Source organism: Triturus cristatus, chromosome 5_1 (assembly GCF_964204655.1).
Source record: "Triturus cristatus chromosome 5_1, aTriCri1.1, whole genome shotgun sequence".
In the NCBI taxonomy this organism is placed as follows: domain Eukaryota; kingdom Metazoa; phylum Chordata; class Amphibia; order Caudata; family Salamandridae; genus Triturus; species Triturus cristatus.
This window is the reverse complement of record NC_140587.1, coordinates 908499417-908517720: the sequence shown is the minus strand read 5'-3', so window position 1 is coordinate 908517720 and position 18304 is coordinate 908499417.

The window sequence follows — 18304 nt, the reverse complement described above, 5'->3', positions numbered from 1 at the left end:
GAAGAAAAAACGCACAGAAAGAAAAAAAAGAAATGCAGAAAGAAGCAACAGAAGTCCTCAAAAACGAAGAAAAGTGCAGGAAGAAGGATAACGTGCAGAAAGAACAAACAGAAGAGCAGAAAGAAGCCTTGTTCCAAAATCATCCTGTACCCTCAACTTTTTCAGACGGATACTGGTGGTAACTGAGTCTGACTAACCAGTCCTAGAGCCAGTGCTATGTTAAAAGACACTCAGAATACAGTGAAAACACCTACATACACTAGGGAACACTATGCGTTGGGGTCCCCCTGTGATCAGCATGACCTCCTCTGTAAGCCCCTAGTATATAATAGGGCAGGGGATTAAAACTACCTCTTAAAACGCGCCACAGGGCGTGTTTGCACACGTCACCTCAGGCCCCGTCCCCTCACTTCCCCACTGTTTAAACACGCCCTGTGGCCGTTTTAAGTTGGGAGATTAAGTCCCCTTGAATCCTGAAAGTCCATAGGGTCCAGCTAGACCACTAGGTACCTCCAGTAAGCGCCATTACAGAGAAGTGTAAAAAGGGGCACGGCCTGCACCACCTCTCTGCAACGCAGAGCAGTGGCGCTTACTGGAAGCACCTGGTTGGCTAGTTGGCCCTCAGGGTCCCTCAGGATTGAATGGGGATTATTTCCCCAACTTAAAATGCGCCACAGGGCGTGTTTGCACACGTCACCTCAGGCCCCGTCCCCTCCCTTCACCACTGTGTAAACGCACCCTGTGGCCGTTCTAAGTTGAGAGATTAAGTCCCCTTGAATCCTAAGGGTCCCTATGGTCAAACTAGCCCACTAGGTACCTCCAGGAGGCGCCACAGAGCTGCGTTGCATAGAAGTGTAAAAAGGGGCGTGGCCTCAGAACACCTGTCTGCAACGCAGCTCCCTGGCGCATACTGGAGATACCAGTTGGGCTAGTTGGCCCTCAGGGACCCTCAGAATTGAAGGGGAATTAATTCCCCAACTTACAACTGGCCAGGGGGCGCGTTTGCAGAGTGCTGCAAGGAGGGGGCGTGGCCTCCAGCGCGATACCGGTCTTTTATCTATTTTATTTTTTTAAGATGGAGGGCTGTGTGGCCCCCCTTCTTTTTCTAATTTACTGGCTCTGGGGACCCCATCCCCCAGGGCCTGCACCCTAATTTTTTTTGTTGAAAAAAATAACTTTGGCCCTCCCAAGGCCTTAATCGGCCCCGGGGACCCCAACCCCCGGGTCATGGCCTTTTTTTTTTTTTTTTCTTTTTATTCTTTAGGAATGGGCCGCGTTGCCCCCCTCCTCAGGCCACTTATGGCCCCGGGGACCCCATCCCCGGGGCCGGCCTTTTTTTTTATTATTTAAAAAAAATAGATATTTATAGAAACACCTAGGACATGCTAGACAAACCGTATGTACCTATCACCATGACGATTTGCGTGATATTCATTAAAAGGCAACTATGCATAGAATGAATCCACATGGAATGTATTTACACCGCTAGTGAAGCTCTGACGTGTCTGACGTCCTACCGTGCCTTATCCCGGCACCCCCGCCGGTGGGTACTCTCCAAGTAGACACCCTTGTTGTTTATTTATACAAACATGGGTACCTATTGACGGGCACATTTATTATACATGCACACCAAGCCATTCAAAGGGGATTCGACAAAAATTCAACCAAACTATGCAAGAAACCCCCCTCACAGTTAATAAAACACACATCCACCGCCGGATGTGTAATACTTTTTATTTTACTCTCTGGAAAGGAGACAAACCTCACTTGAGAGTCACAGCGTGCTCCTGGCTGAGCCCAATGCTGTGTTACACCCACCAGTGCCCGCCGATTGCCTTACACCTCTGTGTTGTATTCCACCAGCTAGTGCGTATGCTATGACACTCTCTAGCCCATGTGCACTGTAACACCACCCCGTGATTATGTCATGCCACACTTGCCTTCGCACGGGTTATATTGCCCCATTTAACGTGCCTTCCTCGATGCCTATGTTATAACGCACAGCGCTATGCCATACATATTACAATCTGGGATCCATATCTTTGTCACAGTGCATATGCAACGTTACACTCCCCAGCACATATTTTATATTACAACTTTAGAGACTAGTTAGGTTACACAACACTGCCCTGTGCATATTACACTCCATGGCGCATATCGCATAGCACGCGCTAGTGCCTGTGCTATCTCGAGCTCTCCAATGAATCTGTAATTGCGCACAATATATTGCATATTATATTTCACGCCCCGGTTCATCTTATATCACACTTTTTGGTGCATAGTTTATACCATATACTATATCTAGTTTTCATTTTCAATAGTGCTCTCAGGACTATGTTCTATATAACACTGCGTCCACCTACCCTTTTCACGGGCATTACATTTTGCGATGGGCGGTGGAGGGTCAGGGGGTATTTCTGCCAAGTGAGCCCGGAGTCACAGTCACAAACGTCCTCTTCTTCCTGAATAAAAGTGCGATTATGCTGCATACTTGTTCACATTTTAAGTAGTTCGCACATACACACATTTTAAAAACAATAAAGTTCCCACCTTCTCTGAACAGTTAGCTTGCTGCCCCATCCACCTCCTCCCTATCCTCTGTTGTCTGAATCCATGGACTAGCCTCCTCCCTCCTGCCATGCATGGTCTGATGTGCTGCCACTGCCTTCCATTTAGCATGATGTACCAGTCCACTCCTCCTGCCCTCCATTGCCCAATTCTATGGCCCATCATTGACCTCCTGCTTAGCCTCTGTGCATAGCTTGCTGTCCCTATTCTCCTTCCCCCTGCCCTCTGATTTCTTTGTGCATGCCCCTGCTCCATCCTTTTCGCCCACCATGTTCCATGGACCTGCCACTCTTATCTACTCTGAGTGTTCTGTTGAGCTGCCACTCCCCTCCCACCTGCCTAGCATTGTCAGATGACTGTAACCTGTCCCTGCCACCTCCACCCTGCCTGTCCACATGCCATGCCCCTCTCCCCTTCCTCCTGTCCTCCATGGTCCATTTTACTGCCACACCCTTCTGCCCTCCCTGGTCTGTTGTGCTGCAACTGCTCCTCCTGCCTGCCCCGCGCGGTCTGTTGTGAGGCCCCTTCCCCTGAACTCTCGTCTGTGCCCAGGTCCTGACCCTCCCTTCTATCCTCCATGGTCCTTTGTGCATGCCCCTGCACCCTCCTTCTTGCCCAACATAGCCATTGTGCTGCCACTAACCCTCCCGCTTGCCATGCATGGTCTTCTGTGCTGCCATGGCCCCTCCCACCTTCCCTGTGTGGTCAGCTAGCTGCCCCTGACCCCCTCCCACCTTCCCTCCATGGTCTGTGTGTATGCCATCATAGTCTCATTGTTGCTCTCCATGGTGTGTCTTGTTTCTAGTGCCCATCCTGCCTGACCTCCATGGTCCTCTTGCTGCTCCTGCCCCCTAGCCCCCAGCCCTCTGTTTCCATGTGCAGACCCCTATACCCTCCCTCCTGGCTTGTCTGTTCCATTGTAATGCCCCTGATCTGTCCCTCCTGCCCTTTATGGTCTGTTATGCTGCAGCTTTCTCTCCTGTCTGTCCATTATGTTCAGCTAGCTACCATTGCCTCTTTCCCCTCTGTTCTCTGTTGTCCATGTGCATGGTCCTGTCCCCTCCCTATTGCTTTCTATGGATTGTTGTGCTGCACTCCCGTCCCGCATGCGCTGTGTGGTGTATTGTGCTGCTGCAAACCCTGATGCCTGCCCTGTAGGGTCAGTTTGGTGCACCTCTCCATGTCCCTCCTGTCCTCTGTTATCCGAGTCCATGTCCCTCCCCCAATTTCTCCTGCCAACCATGATCCAATGTACCATACTTGCGAACATTTTGAACTTGGTAAGAGGGAGATTTTGAAAAAAAACTGGGGTATTGATTTTCCCCTTTGAGTTACATTGTAAAAGAGGAGATTGTTGACAGGTGACAGATCAAATAAAGCCCATTTGAGCTTAAAAACATTGGACGTTTCCTGGCTGAAACGGGTCTGTTGGCATGTATGGTTGTACTACCACTGCCACTTCCTTCTGCCCACAATGGTCTATGATATTGCCACAGCCTCTCTTGCCAGTCCTCTATTGTTGGTTTGTTGCCCCTGCCCCCCTTTCCACTGCCCTCCATGGTCTGCTGTGCCGCCACTGCCCTTCCTGCCTGCCCAGTGTGGTCAAATTGTTGCCTCTGCACTCTCCTACCTGCCTTCAATTTTCAGAGTCCGTGCCCCTGGCCTCTGCCTCTAAACAGTATCCCAATGAACAACTAGATTGCTAACATTCTATATTTATTACAAAAGTGTGGAACGCCTGACGTCATCTTGATGTAATCAAAACTGTAATACCTAGAGTATTTCCTTAGAAATTACATATATGAGAGGGTCTTATTTGCATCAAAATTATGGTTAGTGCTCTAAAAAACTAAAATGAGGACATATTTTCTGAGTTTTCAAATAGCGACAAAGAACTTTTAAATTATTTGTAATCTTTATGTTTTTTTATCCAGTCGACCACTTGATTAAATGTTGCACATAGGGGAGAGGATGTGGTGTTACTTTCAGAGCTCCAGACTTTGCACCTGGGGAACCAGGTTGGAGTTTCTGCTTCCGCTCAACATTCTGTGATTCTGGTCAAATCACTTAATCTCCCCATGTCTACAACCAAAATGAATTTGATCTAGTGTGATGTAACCAATGCTCATGTAAAGCACTCCAATACCTGACAAGTCTGCACTATATAAAACTGCAAATACACAAAAAATAAGTGTTTTGCACACTTATGTCATTGGGCTACATGTGGGCTACATCTGGGTGATATTTGGGCTCTTTTGTCTCTGGTGGCCATCTTAGGAGATTTATTTGTTATGAAGTTTCCTAATTTCCTCATTTACTGCAGTCTCCTCAGTAGGAAATGCTTTTAATTATTTACTTTGATTCTATCAAGAAGGTATTCAGATATGTCACACATTTGCCATAAATTCTGAATGTTAGCACTCTAGTTGCTCATTAGATCACTGTAGTAAAGCTACTGCTCACCACGGAAGTCTGCTGCTGGTATTAAAAGTGCATGTTTCAGTCTGCATATCAGAATTTTTTAATGAAATAGAAGAGGATTTGAGAAGTCACTCAAAATGTGCCCTAATTTTTCTTTCTTCGGCACTAATCATAATTTCTATGGCAAAATGAACCCCCTCATTGTGTTCCTTTGTAAATTAAATGTTTTAAGTGTTACCAGTTTATTCCAATCAAGATGGCTTCAGGTGTGCCATACTTTTGTCATAAGTAAGACAGTAAGTGCTCTAGTTGTTCTTAAGAACACTCTGGGACATTCTGTCATTGGGCTATACTTGGGCTACATCTGGGTGATATTTGGGCTACATTTGGGCTCTTTTGTCTCTGGTGGACATCTTGGGAGATTTATTTGTTATGAAGTTTCCTAATTTCCTCATTTACTGCAGTCTCCTCAGTAGGAATACTTTCAGTTTTTTATTTTGGTTCCATCAAGAAGGCATTCAGATGTGTCACACATTTGCCATAAATTCTGAATGTTAGCACTCTAGTTGCTCATTAGATCACTGTAGTAAAACTACTGCTCACCAGGGAAGTCTGCTGCTGGTATTCAAAGTGCATGTTTCAGTCTGCATGTCAGAATTTTTTTTTTATGAAATAGAAGAGGATTTGAGAAGTCAAAATGTGCCCTAATTTTTCTTTCTGCAGCACTAATCATAATTTCTATGGCAAAATGAACCCCCTCATTTTGTTCCTTTGTAAATTAAATGTTTTAAGTGTTACCACTTTATTCCATTCAAGATGGCTTCAGGTGTGCCATACTTTTGTCATAAGTAAGACTGTTAGCGCTCTAGTTGTTCGTTAGAACACTCTGGGACAGTCTGTCATTGGGCTATACTTGGGCTACATCTCTGTGATATATGGACTACATTTGGGCTCTTTTGTCTCTGGTAGCCATTTTGGGAGACTTATTTGTTATGATGTTTCCTAATTTCCTCATTTACTACAGTCTCCTCAGTAGGAAGTACTTTCAGTTTTTTACTTTGATTCCATCAAGAAGGCATTCAGATGTGTCACACATTTGCCATAAATTCAGAATGTTAGCACTCTAGTTGCTTATTAGATCACTGTAGTAAAGCTACTGCTCACCAGGGAAGTCTGCTGCTGGTATTGAAAGTGCATGTTTCAGTCTGCATGTCAGAATTTTTTAATGAAATAGAAGAGGATTTGAGAAGTCACTCAAAATGTGCCCTAATTTTTCTTTCTGCAGCACTAATCATACTTTCTATGGCAAAATGCACCCCCTAATTTTGTTCCTTTTTAAATTAAATGTTTTAAGAGTTACCACTTTATTCCAACCAAGATGGCTTCAGGTGTGCCATCCGTTTGTCATAAGTAGGACTGTTAGCGCTCTAGTTGTACTTTAGAACACTCTGGGAAGCTGCAGTAAAACACAAAGGAATCAACTGACAGTCTCTGCCCTTATTGGATGTACATGTTTTACTGAGAATGTCAGACTTCATTCTCACATGACTGAGAAAGATAATGTGAATTTACAGGAAATATGCTCTCAGTTTAGCTTATAGATCACCTTTGAAACCTCTGTGGGAAAAGCATGAGAAAATAGTTTTCTCTCAAACATGATTCATGATATCACAGCAGAAGGCTTTTTCACATGGTAAAATCACCTTAGAACACACCACAATTCCTAAAATGAGTATGGTGCCATCAACAAATGATTTATAATGTAACTAAAGTCTTAAAACCTTCTATTAACTGCAATGCTTTTTAATGAGGTGCTATCATATGTATTGGTCCCAAGATGGCTGCCAAGACTTCTTGGATGAAGTGCTGACAGCCAATCAGATCTCACGATGAGATGTGTGGTTAGACTCCGCCCAGATATATATCTGATTTTACTTTTGATTTTCTCAGGAACTACTGAACGGATTTACACCATTTAAGCAAAAGGCACGAGTCTGAACTGAGGACTACCTCTTTGCCAAATTTTGTGTAATTCCGTTCAGCACTTCGGGCTGTAGCTGCGTCAACAGGTCCAATGGGAAAATGCATGGGAAAAACGCGTTTTGGGACCCCCCTTTTTTCTCAGGCCCCGCTTGACGAATCACCGTGAAATTTTCAGGATAGGAGCGGACCGGAGCTGGCCAAAAGTTTGGAAGATTTTGTGAAGATTCATCAATCGACGCCAACGTTATTCCAAATAGAATGTTGCGGATTTCCTATTGAAAATAGGTCCTAACTATAACTACCTACTGGCGACTGCGAGTAGGTAATATATATATATGCATATGTGTGTGTATATATATATATATATATAGATATATATATTCAGTGAAAAAAACATTGGTTTCAGGGACGTTATAGTTACAATTTAACATTTAATAAACCTTTGAAATTCACTGAAAAAAACCATAGGTTTCAGGGACGTTATAGTTAGTTGCACATTTCACTTGTACAAAACCTTAGAAATTCGTCCGTTATAGTTAGTTGAGCTAACTATAACTCACGCCTCCGCAATGCACTGCTGATGACGTCACATATTACATCATTCATGACATGGTCAGTGACATCACTGATGACATCTCAAATGACATCACTGATGACATCATCAGTGACTGTGTGTTTCTGTAAAGTTTAAATATGTTTTATAAATATATTAGCCAAGGTATATTGAAGAATGAGTGGCTGTATAAGTGTGTGGATGGAGGATTTAGTAGGTGCGTGACTGACTGTATAAGTAAGTGATTAAATGTGTCTTACTGAAATTAAGGGTTAGTGACTCGACTGTGTGAATGTCTGTATCAGTCTGTCTATTGCTCTGTAAGCTGCTGCATTGGTTGATGAGTAGCTACATGAGTGTCTATATGGGTTATTGATTGGTTGCCTGAGTATTTGTATGGGTGCCTGAGTGTGTGTGTGTAGGTGGGTGGGAGGTGCTTGACTTTGTGCATAGATGTGTGAGTTCTTTATTCACTGGGTGTATGGGTATGCTGCATGTGGAAACAGCTGTGTGGGTGGGTGAGTGTGTGTATGGGTGTGTTGGTGAGTGAATGGATATCTCAGTGCTACATGTCCAAGTAACTACATATGAAAAACACAGTGCATGAGAGAGTTGGAGTATATAAATGACTATATGTGAGAGTCAGTGATTGTGAGAGTGCTGTATGGATGAGTGTGTACCTGTATCAGTGATTGTATAAGAGAGTAAGTATATGTTAGTATCAGTATGAATAAGTGAGGTTGTGTGTGTATAACTGTATAGCTGAGTAAATAGAAGTGTGATTGATTCTTTTCATGGCTGATTAGATGTGTGAGTAACTCAGGATGAGTGGCAGTGTGTGAGTGTTTGTATAGGTGTATGAGTGCCTATAATAGTGTTGTATTGATGAGTCACTTCATGTATGAGTGACTGTATGGGTGAATGAGTGGATGTGTGTGTAGACCTAGGAATCAGTGCGTGCATACATAGTAACTGGTATTGGTGTCTCTATTGTTTCGAAAATGGTAGTCTGTATTTTAAAGTGGGTGTATCAAAGGTTTTATTAAGGTATGAGGAGATGCATCAGATTTTCACCTGGAGGATGCCATCAGTGATGTCATTTGAGATGTCATCAGTAATGTCATCAGTGATGTCACTGACCATGTCACGAATGATGTAATATGTGACATCATCAGCAGTGCATTGCGGGGGCGTGAGTTATGGTTACCTCAACTATTTATAACGGCCGAATTTCTATGGTTTGTACGAGTAAAATGTGAAACTAACTATAACGTCCCTGAAACCTATGTTTTTTTCAGTGAATTTCAAAGGTTTTTTAAATGCTAATTTGTAACTATAACGTCCCTGAAACCTATGGTTTTGTCAGTGAATTTCAAAGGTTTTTAAAATGATAATTTGTAACTATAACTTCTGATGGATACATCTGCCAGTGGATTCCTCACCTTGTGAATATCCCCTGCGCCAGCAACATTCGGAAACTTTTGTAACAGTCCACGCCGATGGGGTCGAAGACGATGTCACAGAGACACGGCTCCGCTCGCGACTCCGCTGACGTCACCGGCTCCATAAGAAGACCTCGTCGGCGTGATGACGTCAGTTCCCTTTTTTCCGCGCCGACGACGCCAACGGATTTCGGGAATCGTTACTAGTAGCTTTATCTGTTACTTTGTGTATTTTCTGAAAATGTTCTGTCTTTCTTCGAAGATGTCGGCAAGGAAGTCGGGTTTCAAGCCCTGTCGAGAATGTGGCAAGCACATGTCTATTACCGACCCACACGAGGACTGTGTTTGGTGCCTTTCATCCGACCACGATGTGGGTGGTTGTTCCAGCTGCCGCAAGATGAGCTCGAAGGCTCTCAAGGAAAGAGAAGCGAAGCTCTTTATCGCTCGGATGAAGAAGAAGGAAAAAAGAGGAAGGAGGAGGTCTGGATCCAGGTCGAGGTCGAGGTCGGCGTCCAAGTCGACTTCGGGGCATGCTTCGAAAAGTAAGAAGCATAAGAAAAAGAGGAGGCATTCTTCACATCATCACTCCGACAAAGGTTCGGCTCCGAAGTCGAAGTCGCCTACTTGACGTCGGAGAGAGTCGGTGTCTCCTTCTCCGGTTCTGGCTTCACCTCCAGCTCCTTCTTCTCCGGTGACTTCGCCGGCTCCGGCTGAATCTCCGGTGCCGGTATCATCCCCGACGCCGGTTCCATCTCCGGCTCCAGCTGATTCTCCGGCTCCGTCTCCGGCCCCGGGTGAGGATCTTCAGGCTCCGGGTGAGACTGTGACGCCGCTTGTACCACCGTCGGCGCCGCTAGGCCCGAGTCCGGTGCTGCCTGACCAGTATCCTGCATTCTCTGGTCCAGGTCAGGACCCCTCGCATTATCCTAATGCCATGTACGGGGTGTTTTCAAGGGCCATGTATACCTCTGGTGCACCTGTGGGTCCGATGGGTCCGATGGCTTTCAATTTGGGAGTGCCGCAGGTCTACCCTCAAGCTCCGTTCATGCCATTCTTTCCGGCGACGGCGTCTTGGCAGCTACCGGCGCCGAGAACATCGACGCCGCTTCCCTCTTCACCGGCGCCGACTCGACTTCGTTCGACGCCGGATGCTCCAGCGGTTCCGCGTTCGACGCCGCTGCCGGCGCCGTCGGATTCGAACACGGCGCCGCCGACGCCGCTGGTGCGGATTCGTTCCAGAAGGGAAGCACAGAGAGTGGTGGATGAGAGACGGGTTATTGATTGGTTGCCTGAGTATTTGTATGGGTGCCTGAGTGTGTGTGTGTAGGTGGGTGGGAGGTGCTTGACTTTGTGCATAGATGTGTGAGTTCTTTATTCACTGGGTGTATGGGTATGCTGCATGTGGAAACAGCTGTGTGGGTGGGTGAGTGTGTGTATGGGTGTGTTGGTGAGTGAATGGATATCTCAGTGCTACATGTCCAAGTAACTACATATGAAAAACACAGTGCATGAGAGAGTTGGAGTATATAAATGACTATACGTGAGAGTCAGTGATTGTGAGAGTGCTGTATGGATGAGTGTGTACCTGTATCAGTGATTGTATAAGAGAGTAAGTATATGTTAGTATCAGTATGAATAAGTGAGGTTGTGTGTGTATAACTGTATAGCTGAGTAAATAGAAGTGTGATTGATTCTTTTCATGGCTGATTAGATGTGTGAGTAACTCAGGATGAGTGGCAGTGTGTGAGTGTTTGTATAGGTGTATGAGTGCCTATAATAGTGTTGTATTGATGAGTCACTTCATGTATGAGTGACTGTATGGGTGAATGAGTGGATGTGTGTGTAGACCTAGGAATCAGTGCGTGCATACATAGTAACTGGTATTGGTGTCTCTATTGTTTCGAAAATGGTAGTCTGTATTTTAAAGTGGGTGTATCAAAGGTTTTATTAAGGTATGAGGAGATGCATCAGATTTTCACCTGGAGGATGCCATCAGTGATGTCATTTGAGATGTCATCAGTGATGTCATCAGTGATGTCACTGACCATGTCACGAATGATGTAATATGTGACATCATCAGCAGTGCATTGCGGGGGCGTGAGTTATGGTTACCTCAACTATTTATAACGGCCGAATTTCTATGGTTTGTACGAGTAAAATGTGAAACTAACTATAACGTCCCTGAAACCTATGTTTTTTTCAGTGAATTTCAAAGGTTTTTTAAATGCTAATTTGTAACTATAACGTCCCTGAAACCTATGGTTTTTTCAGTGAATTTCAAAGGTTTTTAAAATGATAATTTGTAACTATAACTTCTGATGGATACATCTGCCAGTGGATTCCTCACCTTGTGAATATCCCCTGCGCCAGCAACATTCGGAAACTTTTGTAACAGTCCACGCCGATGGGGTCGAAGACGATGTCACAGAGACACGGCTCCGCTCGCGACTCCGCTGACGTCACCGGCTCCATAAGAAGACCTCGTCGGCGTGATGACGTCAGTTCCCTTTTTTCCGCGCCGACGACGCCAACGGATTTCGGGAATCGTTACTAGTAGCTTTATCTGTTACTTTGTGTATTTTCTGAAAATGTTCTGTCTTTCTTCGAAGATGTCGGCAAGGAAGTCGGGTTTCAAGCCCTGTCGAGAATGTGGCAAGCACATGTCTATTACCGACCCACACGAGGACTGTGTTTGGTGCCTTTCATCCGACCACGATGTGGGTGGTTGTTCCAGCTGCCGCAAGATGAGCTCGAAGGCTCTCAAGGAAAGAGAAGCGAAGCTCTTTATCGCTCGGATGAAGAAGAAGGAAAAAAGAGGAAGGAGGAGGTCTGGATCCAGGTCGAGGTCGAGGTCGGCGTCCAAGTCGACTTCGGGGCATGCTTCGAAAAGTAAGAAGCATAAGAAAAAGAGGAGGCATTCTTCACATCATCACTCCGACAAAGGTTCGGCTCCGAAGTCGAAGTCGCCTACTTGACGTCGGAGAGAGTCGGTGTCTCCTTCTCCGGTTCTGGCTTCACCTCCAGCTCCTTCTTCTCCGGTGACTTCGCCGGCTCCGGCTGAATCTCCGGTGCCGGTATCATCCCCGACGCCGGTTCCATCTCCGGCTCCAGCTGATTCTCCGGCTCCGTCTCCGGCCCCGGGTGAGGATCTTCAGGCTCCGGATGAGACTGTGACGCCGCTTGTACCACCGTCGGCGCCGCTAGGCCCGAGTCCGGTGCTGCCTGACCAGTATCCTGCATTCTCTGGTCCAGGTCAGGATCCCTCGCATTATCCTAATGCCATGTACGGGGTGTTTTCAAGGGCCATGTATACCTCTGGTGCACCTGTGGGTCCGATGGGTCCGATGGCTTTCAATTTGGGAGTGCCGCAGGTCTACCCTCAAGCTCCGTTCATGCCATTCTTTCCGGCAACGGCGTCTTGGCAGCTACCGGCGCCGAGAACATCGACGCCGCTTCCCTCTTCACCGGCGCCGACTCGACTTCGTTCGACGCCGGATGCTCCAGCGGTTCCGCGTTCGACGCCGCTGCCGGCGCCGTCGGATTCGAACACGGCGCCGCCGACGCCGCTGGTGCGGATTCGTTCCAGAAGGGAAGCACAGAGAGTGGTGGATGAGAGACGCTTTCTGTTGGAAGAGGCTGAAGAGGGAGAGTTAGTCGAATCTGATGAGGTGTTTGAAGAACTGAAGGAGGCAAGTGGACTGGATTTGTCTCCAGAGTGGGAAATCACTCCACCATCAGATGAGCCCTCTAAAGATGCAGCGCCGTATCATGCGGTCATCAGAAAAGCTGCAGAGTTGTTGGACCTACAGTTACCATCCACGGAGTTCAGGTCTAATATACTTACTGAGGTGCTGCATTCGCCTACAGCGGTCTCGGAGCCTTTGTTACCCTTTAATGAGGCTATTATGGAACCTGTGCTGGAGGTATGGCGCAAGCCTTTTTCAGCTCCTGCGGTCTCCAGGGCAGTCGCAAGGAGATATAGAGTGGCTCCAGGGGATCCTGAATTTCTAACTTCGCACCCTTCGCCTGAGAGCTTGGTGGTCCAGGCGGCTTGTTCGGGAAGGTCAAAGAGGGCCTTTCCTCAGGTTCCAGGAGACAGAGAGGCCAAAAAGGTGGACCAATCGGCCAAAAAGGTCTTTTCATCAGCCAGCATGGCTCTCAAGTCCACGAATGCGACGTGTTTATTGGGGCGCTATATCCATGCGTTAATGGATTCGGCAAAGAAGATTGCACCAAAGCTGTCGGAGGAGGATAGGGCTGGCTTCAATGAAGTTTTGACTGATGCCCAGGCGGCTGCTCCACAAGTCATTCAGAGTGGACTGGACACGGCAGACTCAGTTGCCAGAGTCATGGGGTCTTCTGTTGCCACCAGGAGGGGTGCATGGCTAAAGTCCTCTGAATTCTCCTCGGATGTGCAGTCGACCTTATTAGACTTGCCTTTTGATGGGTCTGGCTTGTTCGGGAAGAAGGCGGATGCTGCTCTCGAACGCTTCAAGGAGAGTAAGGCTACGGCTAGCTCGTTGGGCCTTCAGTCCCAGCCGAGAGGTTCTTTTAAAAGGTATAGGGGCTTTGGAAAGGCGACTTTTCGCTCCTATAGACCGACCCAGCAGCAGCAGCAGCAGCAGCAAGGTTCCTCGTCGAGAGGTTACCGAGGAAGAATTAGGGGTCGCACACGTGGCCGTCAGCTCTCCTCCTCCTCTTCCTCCTCCTCTGCCCCTCCCACCACTGCAAAGCAGCCCTAGATTCGACATTCTGGATCATGGTGGTCCTGTGGGGGGTCAGCTTACCCATTTTCTACAAGATTGGGAATCTGTAACTACAGATCTCTGGGTTCTAGATCTTGTAGAAAATGGGTACGCCCTTCCCTTTCGGGAATTCCCTCCAAATTACCCTCCTTGCCAAGGGGCTTGCTCGGAGGACCACCGTCTTCTCCTACAGGAGGAAGTCCTGAAGTTGTTTCAGAAAGGTGCGATAGAGGTGGTTCCAGAGCAGGAAAGGGGTCAGGGATGCTACTCCCGGTATTTCCTGATTCCGAAAAAGGACGGCAGGTTGCGTCCGATATTGGACCTCAGAATTCTGAACTTTTACCTGAAACAGGAGAAGTTCAAGATGCTCACCCTTGCGCAGGTTCTTCAGGCGCTGAATCAGGAGGACTGGATGGTGTCGCTCGACTTGCAAGATGCGTATTTTCACATCCCCATCCTGAAGTCGCACAGAAAGTATCTCCGTTTCACGGTAGGGTCGCAACATTATCAGTTTGCGGTCCTACGAAGGTGATGGCAGTGATGTCAGCCCATCTCAGAAGGACGGGGATTTCAGTTTTCCCTTATTTGGACGACTGGCTGATAAAAGCGGAGTCGCTAGAGAAGGTGCTGCGTCACCTGCAGGATACAACTCGGCTGTTGTACAAATTGGGTTTTTCGATAAACGTACCCAAATCTCACCTGGTGCCCTCTCAGCGCAACCTGTTCATAGGTGCGGTACTGGACACTACTGTGTGTCGAGCATTCCCTCCTCCTCAAAGGATTCTCGACATACAGGAAATGATTCCTTTATTTTACAGCGGAGCGGTCGTTCCAGTTCGGAAGGTCCTTCGCCTGCTCGGTCTGTTCGCTTCCTGCATCCTGTTGGTCAACCATGCACGCTGGCACATGAGGGCGCTCCAGTGGTGCCTCCGCAAGCAGTGGTATCAGCACAAAGGGGATCTCAGGGAGTCTGTGAGGATCTCCAGAGAAGCTGCAGCGGATCTATCTTGGTGGAGCGTGGAGGGCAATCTGTCCCAAAGGAAGCCCTTCCATCTACCTCCATCGGTGACAACTGTGATAACGGAGGCCTCCACCTTAGGGTGGGGTGCTCATCTGGGGGATCTGGAGATCAAGGGTCTTTGGTCTCCAGAAGAAAGGTTGCTTCATATCAACCTTCTGGAATTGCGGGCGATACGTTTGGCACTCAAGGCCTTCCTCCCTTCCCTTCGCGGTCAGTCTGTTCAAGTCCTGACGGACAATACGACCGCTATGTGGTATATAAACAAACAGGGAGGAGTGGGGTCTCTTTGTCTCTGCAGAGAGGCCCTGCGTCTATGGTCCTGGGCTCAGGTCCATCAGATTTGTCTAATGGCAAATCATCTGGCCGGGGTTCTGAACGTTCGTGCAGACAGTCTCAGTCGGCAGTTCTCCGCCGAACACGAGTGGAGGCTTCATCCAGAGGTAGTTCGTCACGTCTTTCGGATGTGGGGGACTCCTCGGGTGGACCTATTCGCCACTCAAGAGAATGCTCACTGCCCGTCTTTCTGCAGTCTCCAGTATCCGATGCAGGGAGCGTTGGGGGACGCGTTTCAGTTGAGTTGGGGTTCACGACTCCTTTACGCGTTTCCTCCCATACCCTTGATTGCTCGGGTTCTGAGGAAGATTCACCAAGACCGGGCCCAAGTTATATTGGTCGCCCTGGATTGGCCAAGAAGGGTGTGGTACACAGATCTTCTCCACCTCTCCTTGTGCCCTCCGCTCCGTCTCCCGCTGAGGGCAGACCTCCTCTCACAGTCGGAGGGGCAGGTTCTACACCCCCACCTCCAGAGCTTACACCTTCATGCCTGGAGATTGAACGGGGCAACCTGAATTCTTTCTCTCTCCCACCAGATGTGGTGGATGTTATTTTATCGGCCAGGCGACACTCCACCAAATCTATATACTCATATAGGTGGTCTAAATTTGTGCTTTGGTGCGGAGAGAGGTCCATTGATCCCTTGAAGGCTCGTCTGTCTAACATTCTACAGTTTGCCCTTTCTCTGGCTCAGCAAGGCTTTGCTGTGGCTACTGTGAAAGGATATTTATCGGCTTTGTCGGCTTTCCTTTGTTTGCCGGATCAGCCGTCATTATTCAAATCACCTATTGTTCTTCGTTTTATAAAGGGCCTTACAAACAAGTTTCCTCCGTCTCCTTTTATTATGCCTCAATGGGACTTAAACCTTGTATTAACTTATCTTATGGGTTCTCCCTTCGAGCCCTTACACAAGTGTCCTTTGAGGCTATTGTCCTTTAAGACGGTATTCCTCATTGCAATCACCTTGGCAAGGAGGGTAAGTGAGCTTCAAGCTCGGTTCAAAACCCCCATTCTTGACTGTGCATGCTGAACGAATGGTACTTAGGACCAGGGCTGCGTTTTTGCCTAAGGTGGTAACTCCCTTCCATCTGGGGCAGTCCATTACACTTCCTTCTTTCTATCCTCCCCCTCACCCTTCCAAGGAGGAGGAGAGACTTCACCGCTTGGACCCTAAGAGGGCGGTGAGCTTTTACCTGGACAGGACAAAGGACATCAGAGTTGATGACCAGCTCTTCGTGGGCTTTGCTGGCTGCAGGAAAGGTCGAGCGGTGCACAAGCGCACCCTTTCCAGGTAGATTGCCTTGTGCATCAAGATTTGCTACTCCCTGGCTGGTAAGGAACCACCGGAGGGTTTGAGGGCTCATTCCACTAGAGCAAAGTCTTCCACGTCTGCTTTGCCTAGGGGTGTTCCTGTGGAGGACATTTGTAGAGCGGCAACTTGGGCCTCCCTCCACACCTTCGCAAAACATTATTGCTTAGACACTGAGGTGAGGAGGGACGGACATTTTGCGCGATCCGTCCTTCAGGACTTTCTGGTATAGAAGGGTGGACACCCTCCTCCGGGAGTGGGGACTGCTGTGGAATCTATTCACAAGGTGAGGAATCCACTGGCAGATGTATCCATCAGAAGAACAAGTTACTTACCTTCAGTAACGCTTTTTCTGGTGGATACAGTATCTTCCTGTGGATTCCTCACTGACCCACCCGCCTCCCCGTTGTCCATCCTTCTATACCTGTAGTTCTATGCCTGTAATTCTATTGATGGTGTTTCAAATGTGTTTATTACTTTCAATGGCATTTTGTTATTTCCACACTGGGTGTGTTGATATGCATATTGTGTACTGTGTATACTGTGTATATATATTGCTGTCAGTCTGTCCGTGTGCCTCGAAGGCACGGAAAAAAGGGGCGGAACTGACGTCATCACGCCGACGAGGTCTTCTTATGGAGCCGGTGACGTCAGCGGAGTCGCGAGCGGAGCCGTGTCTCTGTGACATCGTCTTCGACCCCATCGGCGTGGACTGCTACAAAAGTTTCCGAATGTTGCTGGCGCAGGGGATATTCACAAGGTGAGGAATCCACAGGCAGATACTGTATCCACCAGAAAAAGCGTTACCGAAGGTAAGTAACTTGTTCCTCCCTGAAACCTATGGTTTCTTTTGTGAATTTCAAAGGTTTTTTAAATGCTAATTTCTAATTATAATGTTCATTAAACTTATGTTTTTTTCAGTGATTTTAAATTATCATTCCATTCTCAACCTGGTGAAAACAGCCAATATCGCCAGTTTTCAAGCAATAGCTTCCGCAAAAAAAAATCGTCACAAATGAGAGCAACAACTAACGCTTATAATAATAATAAAGCAGGCGATAAGTTGCGTTATCAGTAGGAATGTAACATCTGCCTTTTACTGGTGTAAAGTAGGATGACTACCTACAGTGTGAAAGGGAGCCCAGCCCAGAATCACATCTGAAGACCAACTCATGTCATAGAGCTACTGATCATGCACCTCCCACACCCAAGAAGGCCACAAAACCCACTGCCACCACCCTCAGGACCTCACCCCTGGACCACCCCCCCCGTACCACTGAGGCAGCGCACAACAGGACAGCGAACCTTCCAAAAACGGCATGGCCCCTCAGCCACACAATAGCTGAATGTTGCAAGATGTGGCAACCAAACATGTGAGAAGGACGCAAGTCAACCACCAATAATAATGCACACAATACCAGGTGTAGCGGTAATATGCTGGACAGATCTCTCTATGCAGCGCACAAACCTCTCAATGTGTACATATACTGCTGGTGCTTGGAGTGTTGTGAACAGTGTATGCAACCATGTTACCTCAGGCAGTGGGGAAGATCTTGGTCATGTACCTGTGTCGTCGTCGCCTGTAAGCGGAAGCGCAGTGGGCTGGTCCAACGTACGCCACTCCAGCGTAGAAGTGTGAATAAATAGCCTGGGGCTCTGGCCGTGGTTCACTTGTGTGAAGGCCAACGCGTCTGCCAGAGCGGTGGCCCTCACCCTGCCACGTAGCTGCCGCCATGACTGCGGGCCTTCTCGACACAGGCTCCCTGTGAACACAGTGGCACAGCACCGCAGAGTTACGTCTGTACACACTAATGCCTTTGATCTACACTGCGGACATAGGGCTCACAACTCAGATGGAGTCGCGATTGCAGATGACGCAGTCCAGTAGGCAAGACACATTGCCCCCACTGTGGCCCGTACGGACCACGC